This window comes from Chiloscyllium plagiosum, unplaced genomic scaffold, assembly GCF_037043375.1.
Source record: "Chiloscyllium plagiosum isolate Xiang-an unplaced genomic scaffold, Cpla_swu_hap1 HiC_scaffold_47, whole genome shotgun sequence".
Taxonomy (NCBI): domain Eukaryota; kingdom Metazoa; phylum Chordata; class Chondrichthyes; order Orectolobiformes; family Hemiscylliidae; genus Chiloscyllium; species Chiloscyllium plagiosum.
In genome coordinates, this window is record NW_028270185.1 from 26,686,387 (window position 1) to 26,702,441 (window position 16,055).

The 16,055-nt window shown below is 46.3% G+C and overlaps 1 long non-coding RNA gene across 1 annotated transcript in view; it reads right to left on the reverse strand.

The window, feature by feature from the left end:
- Positions 1–471: 471 nt before the first annotated feature.
- The window catches only part of LOC148136021 (uncharacterized), a 69,862-nt gene continuing 54,278 nt past the window's right edge, over positions 472–16,055 (reverse strand). Inside the window, exon 4 of the long non-coding RNA XR_015754757.1 lies at positions 472–678. This is a non-coding gene — a long non-coding RNA (uncharacterized LOC148136021). The remainder of the gene's footprint in view (positions 679–16,055) is intronic.

Here is a 16,055-nt window from a genome sequence, read left to right on the forward strand (position 1 = left end):
ACTTTGGGACAAGATAACAACCTCTGCAGTTATTTCACTGTGTAGCAGGATCGAGATACTGAATGGTCTCTTCCTGTTCCTCTCTAAAAGACACGACAGGTTGAATGGCCTCCTCCTGGTCCCCTGTAACAGACATGAGGGGCTGAATAGCCTCTTGTTGTTCCCCTGTAACAGTTCTGAGGGGCTAAATGGGCTCTTGTTGCTCCCTTGCAACAGATCTGAGGGGCTGAATGGCCTCTTGTTGTTCCCCTGTAACAGACTGAAGAGTCTGTTCTGAGGAAGGGTCACTGGACCAGAACCGTTAACTCTGATTTCTCTCCACAGAGGCTGCCAGACCTGCTGAGCTTTTCCAACAATTTCTCTTTTTGTTTCCTTTTTTATGAGTGCAGGTAAAAGGTCAGAGGGAGGAGTTGGAGGGAGAGTGTTGAAAGAGGGTGAAGGGGTAGGTGGGATGTGGAGAGAACTCTTTTGCATAGAAACGGGCGGGGAGGGGAAAGTGACAGAAGTAGAGTTCACCATCATGTTGTGCCTGAAATTCATTAAGGTGGGGCCACCAACAGGATAAAACTCAGACCTTTTCTGAGTCCAGAATGTACAGCATCAGAGCAAGCCGGGATGTACCATCAATTTCCTCAGAGCTCAAGTCATTCCGATTCTCCAGAAACTGATAAGGTGGAGCTTAGGAACAAAAACGAGAAGCAAACAATGAGGGGAGTTAGATACGAAAGTGAAAGCCATAACACAAATGGTAAGCATATTATACAACAAGAAAATAGATGTTCGGGTTTGTGGGTACTGCAGTCATAATGGATGAATTCAAGTTGTATCTGAACTGTGGTAAGCCAAGTGAATGCTCATCCTGGGAAAAATGAATACCGTGAGTGTGTTTCAGATGGTTTGCTTTAACAGTATGTTGAGCACCAAGCTTGAGACCAGGTTGGTTAGGAATTGATGTTGTGTGAGCAGGAGAGCTAATTAAAAACCTCGCTGCAAAGGAGTGTTTGGGACGAGTAATCATAATATATTGAATTTAATATGACATCTGAATACGAAATAGTTTTTGCCTTTTTTTCTCTTGAAATTAGGATTATAAACCTGAGCCAGGCAACCTGACATCACTGAATTGGAAAGGTGTCTGAAACAAATTTAATGGAACCCCCTCCCCCTCCAGTCGTCACCTTCCACCCCACCGACCTCAGCATAAACCGCACCATCCAACGACATTTCCACCACCTACAAACGGACCCCACCACCAGAGATATATTTCCCTCCCCACCCCTTTCCGCTTTCCGCAAGGCCATTCCCTCTGTGACTACCTGGTCAGGTCCATACCCCTCCCCCACCACCCACCCTCCCACCCTGGCACCTTCCCCTGCCACCTCAGGAATTGCAAAACCTGCGCCCACACCTCCCCCCTCACCTCCATCCAAGGCCCTAAAGGAGCATTCCACGTCCAAAGTTTTACCTGCACATTAACCAATATCATTAATTGTATCCGTTGCTCCCGATGTGGTCTCCTCTACATTGGGGAGACTGGATGCCTCCTCGCAGAGCACTTTAGGGAACATCTCCGGGACATGCACACCAATCAACCACACTGCCCTGTGGCCCAACATTTCAACTCCCCCTCCCATTCTGCCGAGGACATGCAGGTCCTGGGCCTCCTTCACTGCCACTCCCTCACCATGCGACTTCTGGAGGAAGAACACCTCATCTCCCGCCTCGGAACACTTCAACCCCAGGGCATCAATGTGGACTTCACCAATTTCCTCATTTCCCACCTTACCCCAGTTCCAACCTGCCAGCTCAGCACCATCCTCATGACCTGCCAATCTCCCTTCCCACCTATCTGCTCCACCCTCCTCTCTGACCTATCACCTTTATCCCCACCTCCTTCCACTTATTGCATTCTTCTGCCCAGCCCCACCCCCTCCCATTTATCTCTCCACCCTGGAGGCTCCCTGCCTCATTACTGATGAAGGGCTTTTGCCCGAAACGTCGATTTTCCTGCCCCTCGGATGCTGCCTGACCTGCTGTGCTTTTCCAGCACCATTCTAATCTAGACTCTAATTTCCACCATCTGCAGTCCTCACTTATGTCCCGCAAAATTTAATGGAAGTCAGGCAATGTACGTTATTTATAGAAATGCGGTGAGGTATAGAATATACACATATCCCTCCAAGGTGCAAAGAGCAAAAGGAAAAGGTGACTCACGATGGTTAACAAATCAGTTAAAGGAAAATAACCCTGAGACTGCTCAGACAGTGGGGCACCTCGGTACAAGGTCCGTGGAATGGGCCCAATCTTGAATTCTGGATGGACAGGAAGTTAGGAGTTCTTCGGGAAGCCCACCACATGCCTGAGTCACCTCGAGTGTGTATGAGGTGTCACGGCCGAGTGCCTTATCTGGAGGTTATGGATAGCTCCGATCGTGAACTGGAGATGGACTGATGCCTTTGCAGACAATTGTGCCGGCGTTAACAGGCCTGCTCCTCTGCCATCCAACCCTGCATCCCAAGTTCTTTCCTCCCTCAGCCAACCCAATCCATGTTCAAGGAGGAACCTGTTCCCGAGCAGCGGTACCCTGATGAGAGCCGATACTTCCATAGAGGGAGAGCTCCAGTGTGAGCCGACTGTATCCCAGACTGTGATCAGGTCCAGGTAGAAGACAGGCAATTCCTGGAACTAGACCCGAGTCTGGGACCACTGCTCGGAAAGGAACTACTTGTCCTAACAGAGGCCGCACATCTGACAGAAGAAATACATGATCAGTGCCCACCACCTTGGAGGAGGCTCGACGTGGAGGTATCGCTGCAAGGTCTGAAGGTGGAAAGTTATGGGTATAAAGTCACACCAGCTCCTGACCACCCTCCTCAAGCAGGAGGCTCAGAACCGCAGCAGTGACCCGGTGTTACCCTCTAGGCCCAGAAAAACCGCAATGAGTTTTATCTGGATTGGGGAGCACCGGTCCTCATCTGGCAGGGCGTCCACCTGCCTCGGTCCGACCAAATGGTCCAAGCACCTTGCTCCAGGTGATCCTTGCAGAGGACATTGCTGAGTGGACCTCCTTGCACTTTCCCATCCTCCGCAGCTCTGTGAACATGAGGAGTGAGTCATCGGTGTACATCGTGAAAACCCAGCTCGAGCCCCAGCCCGTGCAGAGCCATACCTTAAAGCAGCTTAATGCAAACTATACAGGAGTGGGACCATGCAGAGAGAGGAAAACCGGTCCATACAGGGGACAGGCCTGACCCATTGCTCTCCCAAAGCACAAGGCTGCCTTCGGGGACCTGTTAACCATTACTGGACACTCTGCGGCAGTGTACAGAGTCAGGTCTGAGTGACCTGCACATTCCGAACACAAAAGCTCACAGTGTCCTGAGCAGATACTCTCGATCCACTCTGTTGAGCATCGTTCCCTGATCAAAGGAGAGAAAGGCAGGTAACTGGCCAATCCTTTGGGAATAATCGATCACATTCCGTCCCAAGTGGGTGTTCTTGTGGATGATCCAGATCTTTAACAAACAGAGATTCCCTTCTTAGATAACAGACTGGTGATGACCCTGCCCCAAGAAAGGACCATACCTCCAGGACTCACACATAGTCACTCCTTGAAGAAATAGGTCTGCTCCTGTACCATCCAAGGTACATATACGTTTATGAAGTGAATCATTCAGCCTCTGAAATGAACCGTGAGTTGGAATGGATGGCTGGGTCTCCCTGACCCTCAAGATCTCCAGCTGAGAAAAGAGGCCAACAAGATAGCCACCCCTCCAGAATTGGAGGCCAGTTACTCAGAAAGACCCTTCCCTGCCAATTCAGGAGCCATGGAGCTTTGTCTCCTGATCCAGTCGGGGCTTCTTGCAGGAGGCTCACTGTGTAGATTCATTCTCTGAGGACTGAAGGATATGTTATCTGCACTCGGCCTTCCTGCTGCCTTTGACGTTCAGGCGAGCTATGAATGTCACCAGCATCAACCAAAAGAATGAAAACCAACTTACTGAGTGGGGGAGGGACTCTTTTTCCCCCTCCAAACACTGAGGACACTGCAAATGGAGGCACCATCTGCTCACTCACAGCTTCATGATTGGTCGCTTGGGTGTTGGCAGTGGTCTTCAAGGCAGGCCAGTTCCTCCAGAGCAGTCCCACCTCCTTGCAGGCATGACACCGCATAGCCTTCACTGACCAGAATGCCAGGTAAGCAAAGACCTCCTTTAGACCAAGCAGTACTGACCCCATACCCGACAACATCCCCCTGAGCTGGTGAAGGTGTGATGGAAGTAAATCAAATGGAACAAAGCACAGGATATTCGACAAAATGATCCTCTGGGAAATTACCTCCAGAGGGTCAACAGGCAATACCATCTTAGCGACAGTAAGGCCCTTTTCCAGGGTGAGTTGCACCACCTGCTCAGTCTTCAGGAAGAACACTGCCTTCCTATACATCTTTGATGCAGCAACAATGGTAGGGGAACTAGACTAGCCCCACCAAGGCCGCTGACAGGTCTTAATGGTCATGTTGGGGTGAATGTAACATTTCGTCCCGAGCTGGTTTGTTAAATAAGGAAAGGGTGACGAGGCCTAGGGAGGGGCTGGTGGGGGAGGTGGAAGATGCATCCACCCCCATGTAGGAATGACTGGGCCCCACCCTGGGTGTTGTTTTACAGAGTCCTGTGATCACCATCACCCCTCCCAAACCAAGACCAACATCTCCCCTCACACAAATAGTCAGTAAAAGAAACTGAGAGAGTCCTGTTAGGCTTGACCTGCCGGTCCAGTCACCCTGGCAACCATGCCCTGACCTGCTACCCAAACCACAGGTGCAAAGCAATTGTTCCCCAGTGCCCAGAGCAATAGTCACTGGCAGCAAATAGGTTACTGTCACAAAGCAGCAGCCAAAAGGAGATGGTCCAGGCTCCAAATAGTTCCAGGTCCCAGACTCCAACATACAGCCACTCATTGTAAATGTTCAGCATCCCCCCCCCCCCCCCAAGAAATTAGTGTCCAGGTAAGAATCCCCAAACTGAAGAAGACATTCAGGCTCCAGAAACAAATCTCTCAGCCACCGGAGAATAGAATTGCAGACCATCAGGCTTCTCAGGGTAGCGGCAGCAGCAGTAGCAGCAGTGACAGCAAGTCCCAAGTTTGGTCCCCTCCAGGCTGCAGCACCTAAGGCCCAGGCTGTAGCCCCAACCCTCAGCATTTTCTCCCCAGCATAGGAGGTGCTATTACAGCAGTATTCAACTCACTGAGGAAAAATACAGACCACCAGGCTTCCAAAGGCAGTAAAAGCATAAGAGAATCCCAGGTTCGAGTGCTGGACAGTGCTGGCAGACTGCAGCACTAGAGACTCCCTGCTCTAGGCCTCAACCTACTCCAGCTCCTGTCAGTTACAACAACTCAGCATCTATTTTCAAACGACAGCAGCAGCAGCAGAGTGCAGACTCTTGACATACTGCTCTCTATGGATGAACAATCCTCTACTGTCACTCTGTCTCCTGACATTAATCCAGTTTTGTATCCAGTGGCAAGATCACTCTGAATCCCATGTGATCGAACTTCACTAATTAGTCTACTTTGTGGAACCTGGTCAAAGACTTTACTAAAGTCCATGTAAACAACATCTACTGCTCTGCCCTCATCCACCTTTTAGATAACTTCTTCAAAAAGCTTAATTACATTTGCAAGACACGATTTTCCTCATACAAATGGATACCAACTATCCTGAATCAAATTCTGCCTCCATAAATATACAAAAATCTTAGCTTTTAAGCTCACCTCCAACAATTTACCACAATAGATGTCAGTCTCACAGGTTCAATAGTTCTCCTTACAACCCTTCTGAAAAAAAGGCACAATATTAGACACTGTCCAGTCACCAGGCGCCTCACTCGTTGTTATAGATGATGAAAACATTTTGCAATTTCCCTCCCTTACTGTGTATATCTGAGTGGGATGCATTAGACCATGCCCAGAGATTAATCCATCTTTATATTCCCTAAAACCTCCAGAACACCTTCTTCGGTGATGTGAACTGTTTTTAAAACATTAATATTTATTATTACATTAAAATATCAGGTATCATTTTATGACAGTGAATTCAGAGAAATTTAGAACCCAGCAAAGGAGGACCAAGAAACTGCTTGGGAAATCAAAAGGAGAACGTGAAATCAAACAAGAAACAAACAAATGGACAAAAAGCTTCAATCGATGTTTGAAAGGGAAATGAAAGCAAAGTCCAATGTGGAGCAGAGAATGTGTGGACAGGATAAATTATTGTGGAGAACATGGAAATTACTGGGAAAATAAACAACTACTTTGTGTCTGTTTTCACGGAGTAAGATCCAGAAAATCCCCCAGAAACACCAAGTGACCGTGGGCCTTGTGCAAATAAAGAAAATAAAATCCTTCCTAACAGGGAGGAGGCAGGATTTGGAAACAAAGCTGGATTGAGCATTGATAAGTCTGACAGACAAAATGTACTTCATCCCAGAATTCCGGAGGAAGCAGCAATAGAAGCATTGATTGTATTGGACAGCATTGGGTTTTGCTCTGGTCATTTGCAAAGGCAGGAGTCCATTCTGGGTAAGTGGAAGGTGATTAATGTGGGAGACAGTATGTACTGCAGATGTTGGAAGTCAGAGTCAACAAATGTGAAGCTGGAACAGCAGAGCAGGTCAAGCAGCCTCCAAGGAACAGGAAAATCAATGCTTCCAGCCAAAACTCTTGGATAACCGGAATGTTATGAACTTAATCCGACTATTTGTGAAGGGAAGAAGAGGGAGATTGGAGACCTACAGATTTGGTAACTTGTTATCCACAGTCAGGAATCTGTTAGATTCTATGATAAAGAATGTGATCTTGGATATTTAGAATGTAACAGGAAAATTGGGGAGAAAGATTATACATTGATGAAAGGGAAATCATTACTGAGAAATGTTTTTCAAAGTATTTGAAGATGTTTCTTGTAAACATGGACAATGGAGAACCAGAGATATGGTATAGATGTGTATTCTGGATGATTTTTGAAGACCTCACACAGTGAGTTAGCAAATAAAGTTAAAGGTGAGAGTATTGGCAAGAACATGTGCAAATGGAAAAGTAAAAGTTAGGTTTGCCTTCATTGAAAGGGATTTGGAATATCGAAGGAAGACATCCTGCACCAGTTGCAGAGAGTGTTGGCGAGACTGTATCTGGAGTGTTGTGTTCTGGTCTCCTGATCTGAGGAAGAATGTGCTGAGTACAGATGAACTACAATGGTGATTCTCCAGATTAATTCCTCTGTTGAGGAAAAGTGGCCTGTGCTATTGAGAGGTTCAAAAGAATGAGGCATGATCTCGGTGAAGCTTAGAAAATTCACACAGAGGAGCCCAACTAACACAGAGACATGGAGAAGTGCTAGCAGGCAAGATTAGGAAGAATTCTAAAATATTCCAAATGCACATCAAGCAGAACAGAGAACCAGGGAGCAATTAGGGCCCATTAGAAACCAGCAAGGCAATCTGTGTGTGATGCTGATGAACATTGGCAGATACTTACATGAGCGCTTCAGATCTGTTTTACTTGGGAGAAGGAGGATGCAAGTACAGAATTCGAGAAGGTGGACTATGAAGCTCTTCGGCAGATTGGTATAAAATGCGAGCAGGGATTGATGGTTATAGGTGGCATACAATTGGTCACATCCCCTGATCCGAATGACTTGTGTCTCAGGATACTGTGGGAGAGATGAGAGACGAGAGACGAAAAGGCCGAACCAAAAGGTTTAAGTCAACTTTTGTCACAGATGTGGCTCCAGAGGGATAGAGAACAGCTGGTCTGGTTCCACGTCACAGGAAGGGTGCTGGAGATAGACCAGGCAACCTTCAAACAGCGAGTATCTGATCAGTGTCAGAGAAACTATTGGAAAAAGCAGGGAAGGAGAAAATCGATCTACGTTTGGAGAGGCAAGCTTTGATCAGGGAGAGACAGCATGAATTCTATCAGAGGGTAGTCTTGCCTAACGGATTTGAGTGACTCATTTTCGAGAAAGCCGTTCATCTTGATTCTTAGCAAGATCTTGAGAAAACCCCACATGGGAAATTGATAAACAAAGTAAAGTCTCATGGTATCTTGGCAAGTTACATCCAAAATTGTCATCGTGGCAGGAGACAGAGGGTGGTGGTACAAGGCTGTCTGTGTGACTGGAGACCAGTGTCCGGTGGGTGTACCACAGCGATCAGTGCTGTGTCCCATATTATTTGTGGTACTCATGATGTAGATGTGAATGTAGAGGGGGGATAGTTTGTGGCGGCTGTGATGAATAAGTTTGCATTTGACACCAACATTGGCTGATGGTTGACAGTTAGGAGGAAGGTCTTATGTTACAGGAAGATATAGATGGAATGGTCAGATGGCAGATCATTGACAGATGGGCTATAATCCTGATAAATATGAGGGGATGTACTTTGGAAGAAGGAAGCAGACAGGGGCATACACAATGAATGGCAGCACGTGAGGAAGCTCAAAGGTTGCTTCTCCAGAGATCCCTGATTTGAAAGGCTATTAGGCTACTCAAGAAGGCATATGGGACCATAGACATAACCATTCTTCATTGAGCCATAGATTATAAGAGCTATTTGGGACTTTGGTTAGACCACAGAGGAATACTGTGTGCATTTCAGGATTGCACAGGAAGAGGAGATTTACTAGGATGTTCCCTGGGATGGAACGTATCAGCTATCAAGAGCAACTGGGTAAGCTTGGGTTGTTTGCTCTGAAGCAGAGAAGGCTCATGGGGATGTGATTCAGAAGGATAAGATTACGAGAGGCATGGACAGGGTGGATAGACAGCACTTGTTCCTTTTAGCCCAAGGGCCAAGAACAAAGGAACACACTTTTAAAGTAAAGAATTTGAGGGTTAAAGAGGTTTTGAGGATTGTTTTTCACTCAGAGGTTGTTTGGGGTGTGCAATACACTTCCTGAGAAGGTAGTTGTCACGGGTAAACTCACAATTGTTAAACAGGACTTGGAGGAGGACTGGAAGTGCCATAACATTCACAGCTAAGGGCCTCGTGAAGGAAAGTGGGACTAATGCAGATTGCGCTGGATTTCAGATGGTACGGAGTCTGTGTTTCCGTGGCTGTGGAAGATCAATTAATGAGAACCTTTAGACAGGAATTGATGTGTTTCTGAAGAGGAGATGAACAAGGGTTATAAGAGTGAGCTTGAACAGCCTCTAAAAGTATGTCAATGGGAAAGGTTAACGAAAACAAGTACAGCTTCCTTCCAGTCTGAAACCCGAGAATGCAGAACAGGGAAATGGCAGAATGATGAAGCAACTACTTCAGTTCTGTCTTCACAGGAGAAAACAAAACAAAAAAATACTTCCTAACAAGAGAAGGAAACCTCAGTCTGGTGAGAAAAACAATGAACAGAATGGAATTAGGAAATTTGGAGAAATTATTGGGACTGAAGGTACTAGGCATAGACAAAGTTAACATAGATTTATGAAATGGGGACCATATTTGAGAAAACAACTGGTACCTAAATTACGGAGAAGTAATGGATGTGATGCATTCGGATTTTCAGAATGGTTTTTTGATAAAGTTCCAATCCTAGTTTGTAAAATCATTCTATGGGATTGGGGCTAATATATGGACATGATTTTAGAATTAGAGAACTGACAGGAAATAGTGAATAGGAATAAAATAATATTTTTGGAGGATGAGACTCATAGGCTGTCACAGGGATGGGTGCTTGGCCCCCAGCTGTTCACAATACTGATCAAACACGGGTTGAGGGACTCACATGTAATATTTCCAAGCCTGATGATGGCTCTCAACAATGTAGGATTGTGAATGGGTGAGGAAGATGTAAAATAACTCCAAGGTGATTGAGACAAGTGGAGTGGATGGGTAAATATGCGGGAGATCAAGAGCAATGTGGATAGATGTGACATTGTATACATTGGAAGGAAACATAGAAAGGCAGCCTACAGTTTGATAAGCGATTGATTGAACGATCTAGATCTATAAAAAGGACTTACATTCCCTTTTTTGTTTGCTTCTGTGCAGGCCTCAGAGGTCCATGCTGGGCAGCGAGTTCTGAAGCTAGAAGTCAATACTGGGAATGGCATTGGCACTCTGACCAGTGTACATACACCCAGCCAAGTGGGTAGCTGTAACATTGAAAAGGAACTGGGTCTCCTTATACACTAGTCACTGAAAACAATACCACGGGAGCAGAAAACAGTCCGGGAGATAAATGGTGTGTTGACCTTCATTATGAAGGAATTTGAGTACCAGAGTAATGGGTGTCTTATTGTCACTGTACAGGGCCTTGGTGAGACTTCATCTCAAACATTGTGCGGTGTTGTGTGCCATCTGGGTCTCCATACTGAATGAAGGACAATCCTGACATTAAGGTAGCGCAGTGAATGATGGCCAGACTGATCTCTGGGATGACAGGCTTGTTGTGGGATCAGTTTGGGTGGACTGGGCTTGTATTCCATCAGGTTTAGGAAAATGACTGGAGGACCCAGTGACATATACAAATCTCTGAGAGGATGAGACAGAGTGGAAACAGTGATGATAACTCCCCTGGCTGGGACATCTAAAACAACAGGCCACGGTATTAGGTACAGGCAGGTTACTCTGCATTGAGATGAGAATAAATGTCTGCACTCAGAGACTGGTGAACCTGGGGAATTCTCTACCACAAAAGGCCATGGAAGCCAAGACCCTGAATGTAAGGATCTCTAGATACTAAAGGGATGGTGAGAGAGCAGGAGTATGGTGGGGAAATGAAGGATCAGCTACCTTTATATTGAATGGAGAGAAAAATCGATAGACTGAAGGGACCACCACTGCAGTTCCTATTTGATATTTTTTTCAGTTGTGAATCACATTAAGAGATATGTACATTGTCTGGGAAAAGTGCATAGAGGCGATGTTCGACAATATGGGTGACTCTTAACTGACTTCAAAATATCATGAAAAGGGAGAGATGAATCACCCATTCAATAGTTTTGGCTGAGGATGGTGCATATACTGCATCCTAGTCTTTTACACTGATGTACAGGGCTGTTCCGTTATTCAGGATGGGGATGTTTGTGCAGCCCTCTCCTCCAGTGTGTTGTTTAACTGTCGATCACTATTTCTTGAGATCACAAATAGTCTATCACTATTTATGACGGGATGGGACATGATCATTGGTCAATTGGGTATTGGGATTATTTCACCTGGGTGGCACGGTGGCACAGTGGTTAGCACTGCTGCTTCACAGCGCCAGAGACCCGGGTTCAATTCCCGACTCAGGCGACTGACTGTGTGGAGTTTGCACATTCTCCCCGTGTCTGCGTGGGTTTCCTCCGGGTGCTCCGGTTTCCTCCACAGTCACAAAGATGTGCGGGTCAGGTGAATTGGCCATGCTAAATTTCCCGTGGTGTTAGGTTAAAGGGGTAAATGTAGGGGTATGGGTGGGTTGCGCTTCGGCGGGTCGGTGTGGACTTGTTGGGCCAAAGGGCCTGTTTCCACACTAGGTAATCTAATCTAATCTAAACCTTCTCTATCAGATGTTAGTCCTGCTGCTTGGAATGCAAGCAGCCAAGTGCAGTAGCTTTAATGGGGTTGCCATCAGTTTTCAGTAGACATGGTTTTGACCCTGGCATATTCACCCACACTCTTCACTGAACCCTGGATTGATGGCAATGGTAGATGGAGGGATAATCCTGGGAGGAAAGTTACAGACTGTGGTTAAACCTGAATCTGGTGCTGTTGTGGTCGACAGCACCACATGAATGGCCAGTCTGAGCTGCAATATCTGTAATACATTCTGTTTCCTGTCCCCCAGTTCACACCGAGACCCTTTCACCCATCATCCCTGTACTCAGTGACCTACTCTGGTTTCTGATGGAGGAACAATTCAATTTTAATATCTTCATTCTCCTGAGGGTCCCTTCGTCGTGTCACACCTCCAATTTATCATATCACACAAAGTCCTTTAACATGTTCATCTGAATCTTTTCCCTTCCAATAACGTCCTTGGTCCTTGTGAAAAAGAACAAAGAACAAAGAAAATTTACAGTCCAGGAACAAGCCCGTCAGCCCTCCAAGCCTCAGCCAATCCAAATGTACTGTCTAAACCTGTTGCTCAATTCCGAAGCATCTGTATCCCTCTGCTCCCCACCTACTCATGCATCTGTCCAGACGCATCTTAAATGAATCTACCGTGCCTGCCTTTACCACCTCTGCTGGCAACGCGTTTCAGGCACCCACCACCCTCTGTGTGAGGTACTTGCCGCGTGTATCCCCTTTAAACATTTCACCTTTCACCTTCAAAGCGTGACCTCTTGTTATTGAATCCTTCACCCTGGGAAAAAGCTTGTCTCTATCCACCCTGTCTATACCCTTCACGAATTTGTAAATCTCAATCAGTTCCCCCCTCAATCTCCTTTTTCCTAATGAAAACAAACCGAACCTACTCAACCTCTCTTCATAGCTCGCACCTTCCATACTGTGCAACATCCTTGTAAACCTTCTCTGCAACCTCTCTAAAGCATCCACATCCTTTTGGTAATGTGGCGACTAGAACTGTACACAGTATTCTAAATGTGGCTGAACCAATGTCTTGTACAATTTTAACATGACTTGCCACCCCAATTCCTCCGCCTCCACCATATCTGCTCCCAGAAGGACCAGTTCCACCACCGACTCCCACAGCTACCTGGATTACACCTCTTCCCACCCTTCCTCTTGCAAAAATGCCATCCCGTATTCCCAATTCCTCCGCCTCCGCCGTATCTGCTCACAGGAGGACCAGTTCCACCATAGAACACACCAGATGGCCTCCTTCTTTAGAGACAGCAATTTCCCTTCCCACATGGTTAAAGATGCCCTCCAATGCATCTCGTCCACATCCCGCACTTCTGCTCTCAGACCGCACCCCTTCAACCGTATCAAGGACAGAGCGCACCTGTGCAGCAACCTTCAGGGTACAATGGACCTGAACTCCCAGATCTCTCTGCTCATCAACTTATCACAAGGCTCTTCCGTTCATTGTATAATTCGCTCTAGAATTAGACTTGCCTAAATGCATCACGTCACATTTGTCTGGATTGAGCTCCATCTGCCACTTTTCCACCCTACTCTCCAGTCAATCTATACCCTCCTGTATTCTTTGACAGTCCCTTATGCTTTCTGCTACTCCACCAATCTTCATGTCATCTGCAAACTTGCTGATCATACCAACAGTGCCCTCTTCCAGATCATTACAAACAACAGTGGCCCCAACACTGACCCCTGTGGAACACCACTGGTCACCTTTCTCCATTTCGAGAAACTCCCTTCAACTACTACTCTCTGTCTCCTGTTGCTCAACCAGTTCTTTATCCACCTAGCTAGAACACCCTGCACACCATGTGACTTCACTTTCTCCTTTAGTCTACAATGGGGAACCTTATCAAACACCTTACTAAAGTCCATGTATATGACATCAATCGGCCTTCCTTCATCTATCAACTTGGTCACATCCTCGAAGAACTCTATTAAGTTGGTAAGGCATGATCTCCCCTGCACAAAATCATCACTGATAAGATCATTCTTTTCTAAATATAAATAGATCCTAACCCTCAGATCTTCTCCAGCAACTTTCCCATCACTGACGTCAGGCTCACTGGTCTGTAGTTACCTGGAATATCCTTACTACCCTTCTTGTACAGGGGTACAACATGAGCAACCTTCCAGCCCTCCGGCACCTCACCTGTGTTTAAGAATGCTGACAGGGGATGAGAGGGGACGATGTGTTTGATGGTGCTGTCCTGCAGGAGGTGGTGGAAGTGGCAGGGATGATTGTGTGAATGTGGAAGTGAGTGCAGTGGAAAGTGAGGACAAGGGAATCTCCATCATTGTTCTGGAAAGGAGGCGAAGGGGTGAGGGTATAAGCACAGGAGGTGGGTCCGTCACAGATGAACATCCTGTCCACCAGAGTTGGGGGGGGGGGGGGGGGAGGATTTCTAATTTGAGGGAAATCGAAGCCATATCAGAGGTTTCCCAGTGGAATGTGGCATCATCAAACAGAAATAACAGAGACACAGGGAACCTGGGAGAATGGAGTCACTCTTGGCTGATCATGTGTTTGGCCACATGGAGAAGATCTTCTTGAAAGATTGAAAAGAATCAAACATTTTAATTGCAGATTTTTGTCTTACATCTAACCTAAAGCGGGATGTAAAATATAGGGTCAGACACTTAAATAGATATTTCATAACGCTCAGCAATGATTGTTTCTGTTCAAAAAGTGGCCTAACCCTTGGCCTGAGGATGGCTAGTCCTTTTGGTTGTGGTATGTCCTCATTCCGTGGTCTTTTTCTTAGGCATCTGTTGATGAAGTTGCGCGGGTATCCGTTTTTGGCGAATACATTGTATTCTTTTTGCAGTTCTGGTGTACTGCAGTGTGTTGTGGCCCTTTTGAATAGTGTCCTGATGCAGCTTCGTTTGTGTGTGTTGGGGTGGTTACTTTCATAGTTTAGGACTTGGTCTGTGTGTGTGGCTTTCCTGTATACCCTTATAGTGAATCTCGGAACTGACAGCCAGACTACTGCGACGCCTAGGACTCATAACGGCACTCAAACCAACAGCCACGCTCAGACAACAACTCACCAAAACGAAGGACCCGATACCCAACATGAGCAAGATGAATGTAGTGTACAAAAGGGAGGAGGTTACAAAGATAGCAACTGTTATAGGATTTAAAAAATTATTGAAGACATTGGTCACCAAGATATGACAAAGATTCAGTGTTGCAGTGTAGTTAGTCTTAGTACAACAGACCTTACATTATGGGCAGTGATTGAGCCTGGGGTATGTCTGTATTGTGCTCCCCCTCCAGCACTGTATCTATGTCATGTCCTGTTAGCTGATGTTTGGAGCCCTCTCATTGCTCTCTGCCCTGTGCACTGTGAGTAATCTTACCTCACTCCAGGATTTATTGAAGGCTCCAGATCCCCCTGCTCTTTGTCTCTCTGGCTGACCAACCATCTTCAATGTGATGATTGACGAGACACCCAGCAGTTGGGAAGTCTATTGAGTCAGGACCTTCCTGAGTATGTGTAGGAGACAGACAGATAGACAGAATGGGAAATTAGACTAATGCTGTGAGGGTTACACATGGAAAATGGCACTGTATCACACAGAGATCTGGAAAATCTCAGTTTCCATCCCTGGCCTGTGCTGCTGCGTCTCTCTGGAGTGGAAAATTCTGTTGGCTCAGTATCTGGAGATCCTGAGCGAGAGACACTGACAGAGGCAGCAATTAGACCCACACAGTGAGGGATACCACATGGAGAGAGACTGAGTGATATCACCAGAGTGCAGCAAGTTATCAAGATCAAACAATTGTGTTGGAAGAATGGGTTTAGCTTCATGATGCACTGGTGTCAGTGTTCAGGGATGGGCAACCATCGAGCAGGTGAAGTGATGGCCGAGTGGTATAACTGCTGGAGCATGAATCCAAAACCACAGCTAATGTACAGGGGAGAAAGGTTTGAATCCCACCATCAGAAATGGTAGAATTTGAAATAAATAATTTTAAAAATAGTAATTAACAATCCACATGTAAGTATGAGACCATTGCTGATGTACAAAAAACCCAAACACTTGTCCTTCAGAGATGGACATCTACACATCCTGACGTGGTCTGCACTACATAACCACAACAAAGTGTTTGCCTCTCAATGACCCTCTGAAATGGCCAAGCAAGTTACTCAGCTCAAGGGCAGCTAGGGCTGGGCAAGAAAGGCTGGTCAGCCAGAGACACCCACATCCCATACCTGTCGGTAGGTTTATGGACAGGGCTTTAAACTGACAGAGAGGATGCAGCGACAGGGTTCAGGTGAAAGGAGCTTTCCAAATCCAAAGAGAAAATGTGAAGCATGGGAACAGCATGGGAATTTGGCTAAAGACAAGCAGAAAGGAACTGAAAGGGACAGAGTTTAACTTAGCCTGTACATCAGCGAATAGGTATGTGACAGGACATTTTGGGAAAGAGTAAATGATGTCTTTTTTTCGCATGGACAAGGT